Source organism: Hyperolius riggenbachi, chromosome 2, assembly GCF_040937935.1.
Source record: "Hyperolius riggenbachi isolate aHypRig1 chromosome 2, aHypRig1.pri, whole genome shotgun sequence".
Taxonomy (NCBI): Eukaryota; Metazoa; Chordata; class Amphibia; order Anura; family Hyperoliidae; genus Hyperolius; species Hyperolius riggenbachi.
The window spans coordinates 331,643,223-331,661,827 of NC_090647.1; the positions used below are offsets into that span (position 1 = coordinate 331,643,223).

Consider the following 18,605-nt stretch of genomic DNA (forward strand, 5'->3'; position numbering starts at 1 on the left):
CTGTCATGGGTGATGAATTTCTGGACCCCTAATGATGCTATTACATTGTTGGCAGTGTAAACAGGGGAAGGTGCCCACTCTCGGAGGTCCCAAGAACCTTTGTGTGGGTCCCCTAGATCTCCCAATGTCGACTCGGACCAGATGGTCCCTAATCGACTTACCCCTTTTGTCCACAATTCTAGGTGGGGTCCTACAGATGGTAGACAACTGGGGATCCGCCTCAATCACCGGCCAGAATTTCGAAATCGAGTCTCTTAAGGTAGAGGATTCTCTGCAAAAAGTAGTAACAAGACTTACATCATTCATATTCTCCTGTTTGTCTCTGTTGTATATCCTTAATCTTTCCTTGTTAATCCTCCCACCTCTGCTGCTATTTCCTCACATTTTTTCTCGCTATAGCCTCTTTGTATAAAATCCTGTGTGAGGAGTTGCGTCTGCTTCCAGTACAGTTTATCAGAGGAAGTAATCCTACTTATTCTGAGATATTGGGCTCGATTCACAAAGCGGTGCTAACCCAGTTAGAGATTTTAGGCGTGATAACCATTGCACCACGCTGGGGAAAAGCCAGTTTAGGCGTGATAAGTTTAGGCGTGATAAGTTTAGGCGTGATAAGTTTAGATAAGTTTAGATTGCGTGCAAAGTCCTGCACGCAAAGCAGCGCCATTAAACTCTATGCGAAGTGCACCAGACTTTGCTAGCGCAAAACTTTTAATCAGCTGTGCACTGCGGTGCTAACCCAGTTGGTGCTATAGTTATCACGCCTAAACTTATCACACCTAAACTTATCATGCCTAAACTTATCACACCTAAACTTATCATGCCTAAACTGAGTTTAGGCGTGGTAAAGGGCTTTCCACCTGCGTGCTAACTGTTAGCACCGCTTTGTGAATCAAGCCCATTGGCTCTTAGGGAGCCCATTAATTAATGGCCTAGGATGGCAGCTGCTAGCAAGCAGATAGCCATTCTTATCAGTTTCCTTTCTGTACAAGTCAGTTTCAAAATATCCCATTCTTTTCCTCACCTCTACATCCAAAAAATGCAAGGTCTGGGCATTATATTCCATTTTAAATTTGATAGTCTCATATTTTTCATTATTTGTCCTGAAAAACTGACACAACTCCTCCTCAGTGCCTGACAATCCGAAAAATAGGTCATCAATGAACCTGCAGTATCCTCGGATGCCAACGGGGGACTCTGCACCAAGGAAATGTATCGTCTCAAAATCAGACATAACAATGTTGGCTACACTAGGTGCATATGGTGCCCCCATTGGCACACTGAGGGTCTGCAAGAAAAAGTCGGGATCTCCTGTACACTAATATGTACACCTGTGTCCAAAGCTCCAGCGGCCCTTACAGGTCTATTCAAACTATGCCAGACCCTCTAGCAAACATTCTTGGCGTACTTAAATAAATCCATTTTAACATCAAACATGTTGATTCCAGAAGTAGGTATAAAGCCCAACCCCTTATTTAATACTGCATACTCCACTGGGGATAACACTTTGTCAGAGATGTTAATTACTATTTCATCTCTATTAGCCAACACATCTGCCCGTTTGCAGTGCTCAGCCCCCTCTAACAAGTTCACAGTCTCTGTTTGGCCGTCAAGAGACGTGCTTTCAGCAGCACTCTGTAAGGGATAGGTACTCACATACCTCCATCCTGATGTCTGTGCTGCATACTCCTTAAGGATTTTGCACCATGTGACACTAAGGGGGTAGTCTATTGCATCAAATGCCCCTGTGGGTTTGCCTATGTAAACCAGACTAAAAGAGATATTAAATCCAGACTAAACGAACACAAGAGTAACATACAGAACCCCAATAAAACCAAGTTCAATTTGATATATTCATATGGTTGTTCCAGATAGCTTGAGCACTTGAGAAAGGGCCTTTGCCCGAAACGTTGTGCTTTCTTGTTTGCTGTATCACCGCTATGGATTTATAAATATCGAACTGTATTCTACATTCTGGAGGGTTGAGTCCTATGTGGAAGCTGAAACTATCTGATGTATGTCGTCAGGTTGGTGGGCATCACTCCACACTGGACTCCTCGCATGATTTAACCAGTGGCGTAGCAACAGGGGTTGCAGAGGTAGCGACCGCACTGGGGACCTTGGGCCAGAGGGGCCCCATGGGGCCCTTCCTAAACAAAAGCATAAGCTGTTTATTGGTCCTGTGGTGGTAATAATCACTTATATTGATGCTTTGAATAGTAGTAATCATTAACAAACTGTTCCCAATCTCCTCTTGCACCTCTAATACAGTAGATGACCTTGGCAGGTTCTGTTGCACCATATAAATTGTTACGTATAGAGTGCTTGGGAGGCCCCAATGTAAAACTCGCACCTGGGCCCATAGCTCCATAGCTACGCCACTGGATTAAACTATCCTCTGTGGTCGGCAGGTTTCACACTACACTGCATCAAGGCTGTGTTACACACAGTTAAGTGGAAATGATGTACAGTTATGTACAAATGTGCACAATATTAACATTTACATTAAAGCGGAATATAACCCAGCATTTCTACTTTGCTCTAATAGATTATTTACAGCATATTATACACAACCAGCATTTTTTTTTACTAGAACAGCATTCAAAGGGTTAACACAGACCTTAGAAGCTTCCTTTCCAGCAGAGCTGGACGCATCCGAACTTGCAGATAATGTTATCTTGTGTTTAATTGTATCAAGTGAGGAATGTAAACAAATCCTTTTCTGACAGTACCAGGTCTCCTAAAGACAGTGAGACAATCAGAAAGCATCAGAAAGCATTTATGCTTAAGGTAGACGACGAATAAAGCAGTTATGAATAAAATGCAAAGTAAGCTCTCAGAGTAAAAAAAGTGTACTTTGGGAACGTATAATTCTTGAATGAATAATAATACTTATGCACAAAAGCAATTATGCTAACCGTATGGCAGATAAAAAGTAGGAAAACATGTTTTTATTGAATATTATGTCAGGGTTTTATACCGCTTTAACAGTGGTAGGGAACAATCATGTGGAAATGCACACTCGCTTACAGCACTGGGTCCCTCGTTCAAATCTCAGCCAGGGCACTATCAGCATGGAGTTTGTATGTTCTTCCCGTGCCTGCGTGGGTTTCCTCCCGGCACTTCATACACATGTGGACAGTATTAATATTCTATTTATAATGATAGAATGAAACAATAAAACACACACACACACAGGCAAAAATCAAATCCACACAGTGATATATCAGAAATGCAGAGACTGACTGCTTTTACTTGGGCATATTATGTACAGCCAACAAACTAATCAGTACTACTATCTTTATACAGTACACCCACTGGCCCTGTCAATGCAATACAACTCTCCCTATATCCCTCTCTGCCTACAGCTAGAGTAAAGGCAGAAAACAGAATGAGAAAACCCTCCCACTCTCTCCTTTATAAAGGATTGAAAATGTCCTTACTCCTGTTGATTTCTAGTGGCAGGCTCTACATGGTCTGATTGCTTTTCAAGGATACAGAGGCACACACCATAGGATGTACAAAAAGGAAATAGGCAACTCCCCCAAACAATCCATCTCATGGCAAATGTTATCTTAGATTCACAAAGCATTAGCTTTAAGGGCCCTTTTCCACTAGCAATCACTAGCATTTGCGCTTAACGCTAGCGATTGCGATTCAGCAAAGTCCTTTTTTTTACCGGCGATTGTGATTTTGCTATGCACTGCATGGCATAGCAAAATCGCGGCAATAATCACTTCGCGGCGCGACCGCACTTTTGTAAAAATCAAATCACGGTAGTGGAAATTACCTACCGCGATTCCTATGTTATTTAGCAAACCCTAGTGATTTTAAAATTGCTAGCGATTTGTGATTTTGTGATTCAGCAATCGCAATCGCCTCTAGTGGAAAAGGGCCTTAAAGGGGAACTTCAGCCTAAACAAACATACTGTCATCAAGTTACATTAGTTATGTTAATTAGAATAGATAGATAATATAATCTCTTACCCACCCTGTTTTAAAAGAACGGGCAAATGTTTGTGATTCATGGGGGCTGCCATCTTTGTCATGGGGGCAGCCATCTTTTTTGTTGAAAGGAGGTGACAGGGAGCAGCAGACACAGTTCCAACTGTCCTGTGTCCTGATTACCCCTCCCAGCAGCACACGATAGGCTTCAAATGTCAAATTCAAAATGTAAAAGAAAAAAATTTGCTCCAAAACAGCAGAAAGAGAACAACAACATCAGAAATCCCATCATGCTTTGCACAGCATCAGGGGAAAAAAGCCCGGGCAGTTTTCTTCTGTGCAGCTAAAAATGAGGCTTGTATAGGAGAAACAAAGTTCTGATGCTGTGAAACTGTTAAAGAAACACTAAGCCTTTTCAGTGCTGTTGAGTCGATTTTTAGTCCGGAGGTTCACTTTAACAAAAGAGCCAAATTAGGGCCTATTTCCTCTACATGCGGATTCTGGATGCAGAAAATGACTCCAATGAATGCCTATGGGAAATTTGCATCAGAAAAATCGCATTTAGTGGAAACAGGCCCATAGACATTCATTAGAGTCAGTTTTTCTGCATCCAGAATCCGCGTGTAGCGGAAACAGACCCTTAGCCACAAATCTGACTGTAAATTTTGCGGACTAATTCCTATTTCCCATTAATCAGTCTTTACAGGGACCCATGGAAAGCTGCATGGAACAATAGATCAGGTAAAAGTGTCAATGTATATTGTGGACACCATTTTGATGCTTCTGACCATTCAGTTGAACATAAGTTGAAATGATAGATTGTCAGAATGGAGCGGACTGTGTATCTCTGGGCTCGTACCCACTCTACTGTTAAGTACAAGTGTACTTTCGCCTCAAGTTGTACCAGATTATTTAACCTGTGTAGTACGCAGAAGTGACAGTGGTACTGATAGCTTGACACTTTGCTCCATTTCTAAGCAAGTACAATAATGATGCTAGACTTTCATTGCTCAATCATTAATTGGGTTTTAAGTGATTGTCTCATGCCACAATCTAGCATCACTTCAGTTGCTTTACAATGACATTTACGGATGTTTGGGATCAAGATCAGAGTTACAGATGTTGGGATTGTAATTGGATCACACTGGTATAAAATGGTCTCATTGATTTTAGACTAATTTGACAATTCAAGACAAATAACATTTATATTGCCCTTTTCTCCTGGTGGACTCAAAGTGCCAGAGCTGCAGCCACTAGGGCGCACTCAGTAGGCAGTAGCAGTGTTAGGGAGTCTAGCCCAGGACTCCTTACTGAATAGGTGCTGGCTTAGTGAGCATGAAGAGCCGAGGTTTGCTAATGTCCTTATGTTTTGCATATTGCATGCATTCAGAAACAGAATGCAAATTGTGTGTAGTATAAAACAGTCCTTACTCATATGTTAAGACTTATTACTAAACAACAAGCATTGAATCAGCACTTTTGTTTTCTATTGTCCTTTCCGCTGCAGGGACAACTTTCTTGTCTGCATCATCCACCTTCCCTCTTCAGAATTTCATGCGCAATTTTGCAATTTTGTGTGCGTGTGCAAATTTAAATTTTACCATTTTTCCATGCATACTATTGATGTTAATTTACATAAACATGTATGTAATTATTTTTAAAATCAGGGGTTGTTTTTTCATGCAAAAACGTGCAACATGCAAGTCTCCTGCTTTGCCATTGACTTGCATTGAAACACAAATCTCACACAAAAAAAGCAAACCTGCTATGCACATTTAAAATGCAGAAAAATCACAAAATACAAATTGCATACAAATACAGAAAACAAATGTGATGCCACTGAAATACATTTTTTTTTAACAAAACAAGGCTTTATTGAGTACAAAAACGGTAATACATCAGAAAAGTGTAACGTGTACATAGGCATGAATCTAAGGTATCATACGTATAAACATTGTATACAGACATACTAACGGTATAAAACATCTTATGAAGATATCACAAGGGTTAGTTGTCAGTTACAGAGCAGCACATATATTATTCAAGGTGGACAGTGCAAACTGGAAGGTATACTGTGGAGGCGTGACAATTAGACTCATATTTAATGGTTGTTCTGCGGAAGCGTAGAGGCTCAGGGTACAAATGTAACAGTGGCAGTGGGTAGTGGTATGTAAGTGGGGTGGTTGTATAGGAGGGGATTGGCTATGTATCAGTTCTTCCATTTATCCCAGACTAAGTGGAACTTAGGGGCCCTGCCTCTGTGGATATAAATAAGTTTCTTATATGGTAGGGAGTTATTTACTCTTTTTATCAAGTTGGCGACCAGAGGGGGCATGGGCGCAAGCCATCTGCACGCCACCTCCTGTCTAGCCAAAAACACTGAATAGTCATGGGGGTCTTTAAAGAAGAGCCCAGACCCTCATCTTGCATGACTCCCAATAAACATAGTATAGGGTCCAGCGGGACAGGGCAGCCCATTTTATCATGAAAGAATTTTGTGACCTGTGTCCAGTAGTTGGATAAGTGTGGGCAACCCCAAATTAAATGAAGAAAGGATGGAGAGGTAGATTGGCATTTTGGACATGTGTCTGACGAAGAGGGATCAAATGTATGTAGCTTAGCCGGTTTTTACGGTATGTTTGATGCAGAATGTATAGTTGAGTAATACGGTCTCGTATACAGGGTGTAGATTTTTTCACTGCCAGCAAGGCGTCATCCCAATCATCATCTGCTATCTCAATGCCTCCCATTTTTGCCTAGATGGGGCAGTACGTTCCAGGGCTTTGTTGCTAATTAGTTCTTTGTAAAGGGTTCCTATGAGGTGAGGGCTGGGTCCTTTGGAGATTATATCCATTATGAGGAGGGTGTAAATTTTAAGGGGAAGGTGCTGAAATTGACTCGTGAAGGCAGGTCGTAGCTGTGAATACCTAAATTGTTGTCTGTGAGGGAGTTTAAATTTGGCTTTCATTGACTCAAAAGGGAACAGTTGGCCATTAATTAGAATGTGGCCTAGGAATACAATTCCATTACCAATCCAGAATTTAGGGTCAGGTATAGTGAGGAATTCTGACATAGAGAGGGTTGTTCCACAGGGGAGTGTGATAGTCATATCCCTCAAGACTATATTCTTTACGTATGCACTTCCATACCCCATTGGTTTGGTTTAGAATACTGTTGCTCTGCCTCTCCCTGGACAAGGAGGAGGTAAGGATATCGAATGCCAGGCTTTCCTTGTGGGGATCTGGGTCATAACTCAGTGTCTCCGCATTAATTGCATGAGGAACTACGAACCAAGCGGCCATTTGCTGTAGCTGGGATGCTAAATGGTATTTGTGGAATGATGGAAAAGATATCCCACCCATATCGTTTGGGTTCTGAAGGAGGGAACAACGCAATTTGGCTCTACCATTGTTCCAGATAAAGGCAAGCAACACCGATCTGAGACGTTTAAAGAACCGCTGAGGGATGTATATGGGTGAATGGTGTAGTATATATAGGATTTTGGGGAGCAATACCATCTTGATTAGGTTTGTTTGACCAATCACAGAGACGGGGAGTTTAGACTAGGCCTTGCAGCGCGACTGCACAAGGGGAATTAGACCATATAATTTGTTTGTGAGATAATGTTTAGGAGCCTAATTAATTTGCACTCCCAAATATTTAAATGCTTGTACTGTTTGTAGTGGAATGTGAGCTGGAGGGGAGGAGTTGTCTTGAGTGTCTATCAATAGTATTACTGATTTAGATCTGTTGACACACAGGCCAGAATAATAGCTGGCCTCATCTATGTCTTCCAGCGCAGAGGAGAGAGAGGGACCACTGTCTGCTAGGTACAGAATTGTATCATCCGCATACATGCTGACTTTATCTTCTGTATGCTGGGTACGGAAGCCTATTACATCTGGGTGCATTCTAAGCCTGTGTGCTCTGCCACTAAAGCGTACAGTAAGGGGGATAAGGGGCAGCCCTGTCTTGTTCCTTGCTCTAATGCATCTGATATCCATGCGTTGGTGCATACATGTGCAGTCGGGTTAGTATATCAAATTTTGACCCACTTGCAGAAATTTTCCCCAAAACCAAACCTGGCAAGGACAGTAGATAGAAAGGTCCATTCCACGGAGTCAAAGGCCTTAGCCATATCCAAAGAGGCAATTGCTCTTTGACCCATATTCGTGTGTTTACACTGTATATTGGAAAATAATTGCCGGATATTAATGGCTGTGTTCCTACCTGGCATTAAACCAGTTTGATCATCATGCACCAGGGATAAAATAACTGAGTTTAAGCGTATTGCTAATATTTTGGCCACCACTAAAATACATTAATGTGAACCTGAAGTGAAAATAAACTTATGAGATAGTGAATAGTATGTACAATATACAGGGGTTGGACAAAATAAAGGAAACACCTTGAAAATCAACAAAATATATTTTAATATGGTGTAGGTCCACCTTTTGTGACAATTACAGCCTCAATTCTCCGAGTTATTGATTCATACAAATTGTGAATTGTTTCCAAAGGAATTGTAGCCCATTCTTCAGTTAAAACACCATCCAGTTCATTTAGAGACAATGGCGGCGGAAATCGACTTCTTACTTGAATCTCTAATAACGCCCATAAATGCTCAATAATGTTGACGTCTGGGGATTGTGGTGGCCAGGTGAGATGCTCAACCTTATTAGAATGCTCCTGGTGCCATTCTTTTACAATTCTAGCTGTATGGATTAGGGGCATTATCATCTTGAAAAATGGCATTCCCCTCCAGAAACAGTTCTTGAACCATAGGATGAACTTGGTCGCCCAAAATTCCTAAATAGTCTCGGCAGTTAATTCTTCCATGAAGGGAAATCATGGAATCCTGGCAGATTTCCAAGAAATAGCACCCCAGATCATCACAGAACCCCGCCATGTTTTACGGTTGGGAGAAGGCATGCTGGATGAAATGCTTGATTGATGGGAAAAAGCATTGGGAACTCCAGCAGAAGCACAGCCACAAAGCTGATAATAGTGTATCAGCTGTATTGATCAGCTTCAGCTGATACCCAAATTGATTTGTGTCAGAAGCAAATACACGCAGGTGTAGAGGCACAGAACTGATGTATCGCCTAATGTGGTGGGCTATTATAGTAACAGCCAGTTGTACCCACTATTTTCCAGGGATTGGGTAGTAGCTGGAAATCCGGCGTCCATGTATTTGGTGGTTCCAGAGAAGTAGCCTAAAATACAGGATCTTCTCAAAAAATTAGCATATTGTGATAAAGTTCATTATGTTCTGTAATGTACTGATAAACATTAGACTTTAATATATTTTAGATTCAAATACACACAACTGAAGTAGTTCAAGCCTTTTATTGTTTTAATATTGATGATTTTGGCATACAGCTCATGAAAACCCAAATTTCCTATCTCAAAAAATTAGCATATTTCATCCGACCAATAAAAGAAAAGTGTTTTTAAAACAAAAAAAGTCAACCTTCAAATAATTATGTTCAGTTATGCAATCAATACTTGGTCGGGAATCCTTTTGCAGAAATGACTGTTTCAATGCGGCGTGGCATGGAGGCAATCAGCCTGTGGCTCTGCTCAGGTGTTATGGAGGCTCAGGATGCTTCGATAGCGGTCTTAAGCTCATCCAGAGTGTTGGGTCTTGTGTCTCTAAACTTTCTCTTCATAATATCCCACAGATTCTCTATGGGGTTCAGGTCAGGAAAGTTGGCAGGCCAATTGAGCACAGTAATACCATGCTCAGTAAACCATTTATCAGTGGTTTTGGCACTGTGAGCAGGTACCAAGTCGTGCTGAAAAATGAAATCTTCATCTTCATAAAGCTTTTCAGCAGATGGAAGCATGAACCCACTTTTGAACCAGAAACAGCGGCAGAAGCGCCTGACCTGGGCTACAGAGAAGCAGCACTGGACTGTTGCTCAGTGGTCCAAAGTACTTTTTTCGGATGAAAGCAACTTTTACATGTCATTCGGATATCAAGGTGCCAGAGTCTGAAGGAAGACTGGGGAGAGGGAAATGCCAAAATGCCTGAAGTCCAGTGTCAAGTACCCACAGTCAGTGATGGTCTGGGGTGCCATGTCAGCTGCTGGTGTTGGTCCACTGTGTTTTATTAAGGGCAGGGTCAATGCAGCTAGCTATCAGGAGATTTTGGAGCACTTCATGCTTCCATCTGCTGAAAAGTTTTATGGAGATGAAGATTTCATTTTTCAGCACGACCTGGAACCTGCTCACAGTGCCAAAACCACTGGTAAATGGTTTACTGACCATGGTATTACTGTGCTCAATTGGCCTGCCAACTCTCCTGAACTGAACCCCATAGAGAATCTGTGGGATATTGTGAAGAGAAAGTTGAGAGACGCAAGACCCAACACTCTGGATGAGCTTAAGGCCGCTATCGAAGCATCCTGGGCCTCCATAACACCTGAGCAGTGCCACAGGCTGATTGCCTCCATGCCACGCCGCATTGAAGCAGTCATTTCTGCAAAAGGATTCCCTACCAAGTATTGAGTGCATAACTGAACATAATTATTTGAAGGTTGACTTTTTTTGTTTTAAAAACACTTTTCTTTTATTGGTCGGATGAAATATGCTAATTTTTTGAGATAGGAAATTTGGGTTTTCATGAGCTGTATGCCAAAATCATCAATATTAAAACAATAAAAGGCTTGAACTACTTCAGTTGTGTGTATTTGAATCTAAAATATATTAAAGTCTAATGTTTATCAGTACATTACAGAAAATAATGAACTTTATCACAATATGCTAATTTTTTGAGAAGATCCTGTATTTCATTAGTCCTAATGAGATACTGCTGTATATTCTTATAGACTGCTAAAGCAATGCAGTGACAGGATGGATTCAATCTATATGTAAGGGACTTACCTCCGGGATCCAGTGACGCGGCCATCTCTGCCAAGAGCGGGTCGCGTCCTGGCACTTCCGCATGTCGGCAGCCGTCTTCCACTGGTGACGCGCGCACTGGGGATCGCTCTGTGCATACCAGTGGGCAGATGTCTTCCTCCTCTCGGCCGCGGTATGGTCTGAGGTGGTGACAGAGGTAGTGTCAGCTGACAGGATAGTGAGCTGACACTTAGGCAGGGGTTTATTTTTATAAATATAATGGATGCTGACCCTGGCTGGGATTGAACCCTGGTCTCTTACATCAGAGGTGATGCCCTTAACAAGTATGCTATAGCTGACACATAGTCAGGATGTTTTGCTGGTCAGTACTGGTTAGTCAGCTGACATGTATTGCCACCTGTGTCAGCTGATCTCTCTGTCAGCTGATACTTAAACAGGATTAATGCCTGCATGTGATTGGCTGTTGTTTGCATTTGGCCGGCCACTGATTGGTGATGTGTCAGTATTTAAACCTTGCTGTGACAGTTGCATGTTGCCCGTGATAGCCTGTTGCTAGACTTTGCTACTCTGTGTTCTTGTTTAGGCCTGGAAGTTTATTTGCTCACCCTGCATTCAGCTCTAATACCTTGCACACTAAAGGCCTGGGTGTAACCGAAGTCCGGTAGGTTTTGTCTTCCTACCTCTCGTTCAAACGGGGACGCACCAGATAGGGTGAAGCGTGTGGAGGTAGATTGGGGCATTGGAGCTGATTCGTGAGTGGATATTCCTACAGGCCTGACACTATAGCTTCAAACAAAGAGCTGCTCTGCACAGGGGTGGATGATGACAAAGTCCCATAAAATGATGCAGATACGCTGTTGAGAATTCCCTCGTCACTAAACCAAAACTCCAGACACTGTGGCCTATACGCAATTATTGTTTTCTCCGGAGGTCCTAGGAGACAATTTTCATATTCTCGTTAAAATAACTTTTAAGCATTTTACAATTGAAAATGCAAATTTATTGAAAAAACTGAATTATTTTCAGTATTTTCTTGCCTGCTGGTGGTTTAAAAGGCATTTTATGACAAAGGTGTGAAAATATCACCTAGGAGAAAACTCAGGAGAATTATATATGGGCCTGTGTGTGTGATCAGATTCACCGTGGCTGTGTGCCGCCGCAGTGCTGGATGGGAGCTGCAGTGTGAAAGGGCTTGCTATTCACAGTGTTGTCACTGGAACAGCTGAGCAGGTGGCAAAGGGATAGGCAATCAGCATGCTCAACAAACACTAATTGGAGCTGGTGTTTCCCATGGCTGGTATCCGCTGAGTTGTACTGCATGCGGAGTTGTGCTCCACTGATGTGGAGAGGTGGTGGAATGTGGATCCATCTGCTGGCCAGTGGAACATACAACTGGGTGGTGTTAAGGTTAGAGATTGATGTGGGGTTTGGGCTGCCGATCTAGACTAGCCTTACTTTATAAAGGATTTCCATTCTACAAACTAATCTGTGATATTGCTGCATGATGGAATCCTTGGAGCCTTTTGGAGAACTGCCCTGAAGAACTGTGTCAATATATGTTATCCTTTTCAATAATGACTTGTAATAGATGTCAGCTGCTTGATATAAAAGAGAAGATCCACTTTGTAACGATTGAGGAATTATCTCCGTGGTCAGTGCACAACATGTGCGCTGACACTGCGGAAACCCTCCACAAGCGTTTGGATAAGGGAACCCAGCTTTGGTGCAAATGCACCTGCAGAGAGGAATTCCAACCGGCAGATGGAACTGTGGAGTACAGAGGAACTTGGTCTCTGTACTACCACAGATGCCAGATGGAGATTGTACGAAGTGAAGCAAAACAGGGCAAGATAGCCACTCAAGAGAGAGTGAGCACAGAGACAGAATGTATGTATGTCCACCAATCTAGTCGCCACCCAGCGACGGTTGACATACAACAGCGAAGACCAAAGCGAGAAAGCAATCGCAAGAATGGCGATCGCTAGCAGAGACACAAGACGGAGCAAAGACAGAACATAGAATCAATAAAGACAGAACCAATTAGCAAACTGCAATCTAACACGAAGAAACAGACAGGACTAGCTATACGCGGTCACCACACGTTAAGCGCAATAGCGACAAAGCGTGTTCACACCACGGTCACCGCACGTTAAGTGCAACAGTGACAAAACGTACCAATCCTAGCTAACAAATGAAACACGGAAAAATTAAAGTAAACAGAGAATGTGAACGCTTGCTAATCGGTTGCGTCACCCGGACAACAGCAAGCGTTCGTTCCAGACAAGACAGACAGAAGGAGTAACCAGTAGCAACCGCAGCTCTGGCTTACACTCCAAGACAGAGTACAGAAGGTTCCACCGCCTCTACCAAATGCAATCCAAACAGACAGACAGAAGGAGTAACCAGTAGCAACCGCTGCTCTGGCTTACACTCCAAGACAGAGTACAGAAGGATCCACCGCCTCTACTACTAGGGCAAATGCAATCCAAACAGACAGACAGAAGGAGTAACCAGTAGCAACCGCTGCGCTGGCTTACACTCCAAGACAGAGTACAGAAGGTTCCACCGCCTCTACCAAATGCAATCCAAACAGACAGACAGAAGGAGTAACCAGTAGCAACCGCTGCTCTGGCTTACACTCCAAGACCGAGTACAGAAGGATCCACCGCCTCTACCGCTAGGGCGAATGCAATCCAAACAGACAAGACAGAACTAGGCAATACAGATAATAAGCAACCTGACTGCGCTAGCAGGAATGCTAGTGCACTCCCAAGGATAACTATTCTAAGACAATATTTAGCAAACAATTTACAGAGGGGCTGTAACTCAAGGTAAGTCCAGCAGAACCAAACCTTTATAACCAGCAGGGAATTCTGGGAGGAAATGGCATTTATACTGCAAGCCTCCAAAGGAAGCAGATAAGCAATTTGCATGACAAGTGGATGCAACTCCCTTACCAGAACAGCAAGTCAGGAACTTGCAGAGTGAAGACAGGTCTCCTTTCCAGGGACCTGCAGCATAAGGACCTGACAAATGGTCAAAAAGCTGCCTGCCTGTGCAGACAGCAGAGCAGATCATTACAGTACCCCCCCCCTTCTAGGGACGGCTTCCAGACGTCCTTCAAAACTGACATTTCCAACAAAACAGTCTGGCTGAAGACTCATGAAGGTCGGGGCAGCCCGACAAGGCCAAATTCCAGAATCAATCCTCCCGAAACCAAACTCATCGGAGGCAGGACCCACCGAAACATGCCCATCAGTACTACAAGTCTCAGCGTGACACCCATCAGAACTGCGAATGCCAGAGAAGAACCCATCGAAACTCTCCGAGCAATACCCACCACCTTCCAGGGACCGTCCAAAAATACCAAACCTCCCACAATACCCATTAGAATAGTCCCTATCAACACAGAAGCCACTTTTGATCCAATCGAAGGTACCAAGATAAATTTTTCTCAGAATCTCCCAGAACACCTTGAAGCTCCGCAGAGATCCCAAGAGGCCAGAATGCTCTTTAGGTTCACATGGAGAACTATCATTAACCCCTATGGAACCTATGACAATTCCGGATTCAGGGTTACCAGGACAACCATCAAGATCAGGGCTTTCAGGAACCATTTCTGGGCATGCAGGCAGGCAGGCAATATCAGAACATGTCTCCACTGAGGAAGCATATGAGCATGCTGGCACACGAGACACACTTGGGCATTCTGGCTCACAGAGCGCATCTGGGTACACTGGTACAAGAGAAACTTCTGGACATGTCAAGGAACTGCAAACTTCAGAGTCAGTCACGACAAGACCAAAACCAGGACTGGGCAGAAAAAAATCATCACGAGTAGTGGTCACAAGTACTGGTCTTTCAAAAGAAGACTTGGACTCAGACTTAGAAGTCTCTATGACTGTAATTGTATCTAACAAAAACTCATCGTTGACTACGCATGACTGAAGCTCCACAAGAGCTGCAAAAGTAGTCAGCATAACAGCAATGCCTACTGAAGTGGGCAATACCTCAGAGGGACCTGGGGGGCAGAAGGCATCTCCTTAAAGTTCTGCACTCTTTGATAGGAACTCAGAGACCTCCAGAACATCAAACAAAACCTCAGGAACATCATTCCCCAAGTTTTCTGACAAAGTAATCAAGGATTCTGAACTATCCATGTTACAGGGCAAAACATCAAATACATTCTGCGGACAGGGCAGATGTCCCAGGGATGGTTCTACAATACGCTGAGACTGAATTTCATTCTCATGAACAGGATGCACAGGAATATCTACTGAAACAAACACTGACTCCCTGACTCTAGTTTCACTGCACGCAGAATCCTGCATAGCAGTCAAACTGGACTGCAATTCCAAAATGGCAGAAAAACAGGTGAGAATAGTTGCAATACCTAGACGAGCCTCTGGGCTCACTGCAGGAGATTTTATGCAAGGCAACATTGACTCATCCAGTGTACAGGGTGGAAAGTCAGCACCCTTTTCAGAGCAAGAAAGGGACTCACAAATGTCCGTGCGAGTGGACATCACAGTGTCATTCATGGTACAGGGCAGGCTCACAGAAACATTCCCCGGACAAAGCAAAGATCCCTCAGTATCAGATTCGCAAAACCAAAGCGCTGTCTCACCCTTAGACTCGGCTAACAATGTCGAATCTGAGGAGTCAGAACACAAAATTCGCGAATCCAAGATCGCTTTAGGTTGTGAAACTGAAGCATCTAAAGTGCAAGCCTCCGAAATCTGCGGACCAAATTGTAGAATGTCCAGGACAGGAATATTTGAACAATTTTCATCTGGCAATGTGCTTTCACAGGTGTGAACAGAGTGAGGCATCAAATTATTTGCAGAAGAAATTGCGACAACAGCATGGGAAACTTTATTAGTCACATTAACATTACTCTTGAGGTTGCATAGTTTAGGAATTTTCCCCATAGCAGGATCATAGATGGAGGATCTTAAAGAATTACTGGGAGAAAAAGATCTGTTTTTAATTGACAAGGGATCCCACATATCTTTGACAAAACTGACACATTCATGTTGATCATAATTTTCAGGAACACCTGAGGAAAAGGCATCAGATCGCACCGAGTTTAAACTCACTTGCTTTACCCCAGAAAGGCAGGAAAAATCATCCGACAACGTTGTCTCTTTATTGGAGTCAATTGGTTGGTGTGTGTGCAATTCATACAAAATCGTCTGCCACACACACAAATCACCGGATCCACAAAACACTCGTCACACTCACCAGATTCAATCAAAGTGTACACAGAATTAATACAAGCATTAAGAATCTCTTTGCTTTCTGCGATGTAAAAATCGCAAAACGCCTTCCAATCAATCTCGAACCCCTCAATCAAAGCCCCAATCTCCCATGGAGCAAATGGAGGCTCAAACAACCCTGTATCAAGGTAACACTCATACGGGTTGGGATCAGGAACATGCATAGATTTTCTTACTCCTTTAATATACTGAATAATTCAGCCTAACATAGGATCCACATATGCTCTTGCTTGGGGTAATAAAACCTGAGACTGAGAAGTTTCTCTGGATTCATCACATTCAAGTGTGTTCCAAATTTCAGACTTTACAGAAACAATTTTTTTATTTGTAGTTGCTATGGGCAACGGATCTTTCAGCTGGGAAGCCTTCCTAGACTTTCTCCTTTTAGACTTAGCTGCTTTAAGTGGCTGCTGTCTATATGCAAGGGAGCTATTACTGCATTCATTATCAAACTGAATGGTTTTGCATGGAATGGATAGAACAGCTGATTGGTTTGCAGGTACACACCCCTCAACAATAGGTGGTAAGGAAGGCAGTTTAAACCAGTGGGAAAAAATTAATGTAAGAAACTGATAAGGATTATCATTCCAGGAATTGCTTTTCAAAATCTCATAAGCCCACTGAAACAGACCTCCTTGCAATAGAACATAAGCTATTTGGAGAGCCCACGTGGACGAATCAGTAATTTGAAATGCAGAGGCCAGAAGGAATCTTACACATTCAGAAAGAAAGTCCTCTTTGGTTTCAGAGTCTAGTTTCTTAAACCTCTTAAAGGTACAAGAACCATATTCAACAACATCGTACAAATCGGAAATTCCCTCTACACTGGGAATTTTGGTTTGGCTGGTCATACTGTAACAATTGAGGAATTATCTCCGTGGTCAGCGCACAACATGTGTGCTGACACTGCGGAAACCCTCCACAAGCGTTTGGATAAGGGAACCCAGCTTTGGTGCAAATATACCTGCAGAGAGGAATTCCAACCGGCAGATGGAACTGTGGAGTACAGAGGAACTTGGTCTCTGTACTACCACAGATGCCAGATGGAGATTGTACGAAGTGAAGCAAAACAGGGTAAGATAGCCACTCGAGAGAGTGAGCACAGAGACAGAATGTATGTATGTCCGCCAATCTAGTAGCCACCCAGCGACGGTTGACATACAACAGCGAAGACCAAAGCGAGAAAGCAATCGCAAGAATGGCGATCGCTAGCAGAGACGCAAGACAGAGCAAAGACAGAACATAGAATGAATAAAGACAGAACCAATTAGCAAACTGCAATCCAACACGAAGGAACGGACAGGACTAGCTAAACGCGGTCACCACACGTTAAGCGCAATAGCGACAAAGCGCGTTCACGGCACGGTCACCGCACATTAAGCGCAACAGTGACAAAACGTACCAACCCTAGCTAACAAATGAAACACGGAAAAATGAAAGTAAACAGAGAACGCGAACGCTTGCTAATCGGTTGCCTCACCCGGACAACAGCAAGCGTTCGTTCCAGACAAGACAGACAGAAGGAGTAACCAGTAGCAACCGCAGCTCTGGCTTACACTCCAAGACAGAGTACAGAAGGATCCACCGCCTCTACTGCTAGGGCAAATGCAATCCAAACAGACAGACAGAAGGAGTAACCAGTAGCAACCGCTGCTCTGGCTTACACTCCAAGACAGAGTACAGAAGGATTCGCCGCCTCTACCGCTAGGGCAAATGCAATCCAAACAGACAGACAGAAGGAGTAACCAGTAGCAACCGCTGCGCTGGCTTACAATCCAAGACAGAGTACAGAAGGATCCACCGCCTCTACCGCTCGGGCGAATGCAATCCAAACAGACAAGACAGGACTAGGCAATACAGATAATAAGCAACCTGACTGCGCTAGCAGGAATGCTAGTGCACTCCCAATGATAACTATTCTAAGACAATATTTAGCAAACAATTTGCAGAGGGGCTGTAACTCAAGGTAAGTCCAGCAGAACCAAACCTTTATGACCAGCAGGGAATTCTGGGAGGAAATGGCATTTATACTGAAAGCCTTCAAAGGAAACAGATAAGCAATTTGCATGACAAGTGGATGCAAATCCCTCACCAGAACAGCAAGTCAGGAACTTGCAGAGTGAAGACAGGTCTCCTTTCCAGGGACCTGCAGCATAAGGACCTGACAAATGGTCAAAAAGCTGCCTGCCTGTGCAGACAGCAGAGCAGATCATTACACACCGCTATTGATTAACACATACCCCTGTACCACCATAATTGGCCCTCATAGGTTGATAAGATATCATTACGGGTATTGTAAAGTTTTAATTATCACTCTGAGGTTATTATGGTATATTGATAACATTTTGTCAGAAGCAGGAAAAAAGGGCGCTGGAGCCTTTTCAGTAAAACGGCGCTGCCATAGGCGCCTATAATAAATGCTGCATTTTGTGGCATCATAGGGAAATCTGGGTGCACGGCAGCGACCGCTAGCAGGCGCCTCAGGGCACTGAATTTTACCTTCTTTGTTGCAAATCG

General features: G+C 43.3%; 1 protein-coding gene across 3 annotated transcripts in view; it reads left to right on the top strand.

The window, feature by feature from the left end:
* Positions 1-18,605, top strand: part of LOC137544430 (tetraspanin-18-like) — a 71,602-nt gene that overhangs the window by 15,249 nt on the left and 37,748 nt on the right. Inside the window, exon 3 of one of the 3 annotated variants that reach the window (XM_068265506.1) lies at positions 4,640-4,683. The exons of the other annotated variants lie outside the window; for them this stretch is intronic. The gene's annotated coding sequence lies outside the window, so the exon portion shown is untranslated. The remainder of the gene's footprint in view (positions 1-4,639; positions 4,684-18,605) is intronic. 3 annotated transcript variants of the gene reach the window in all.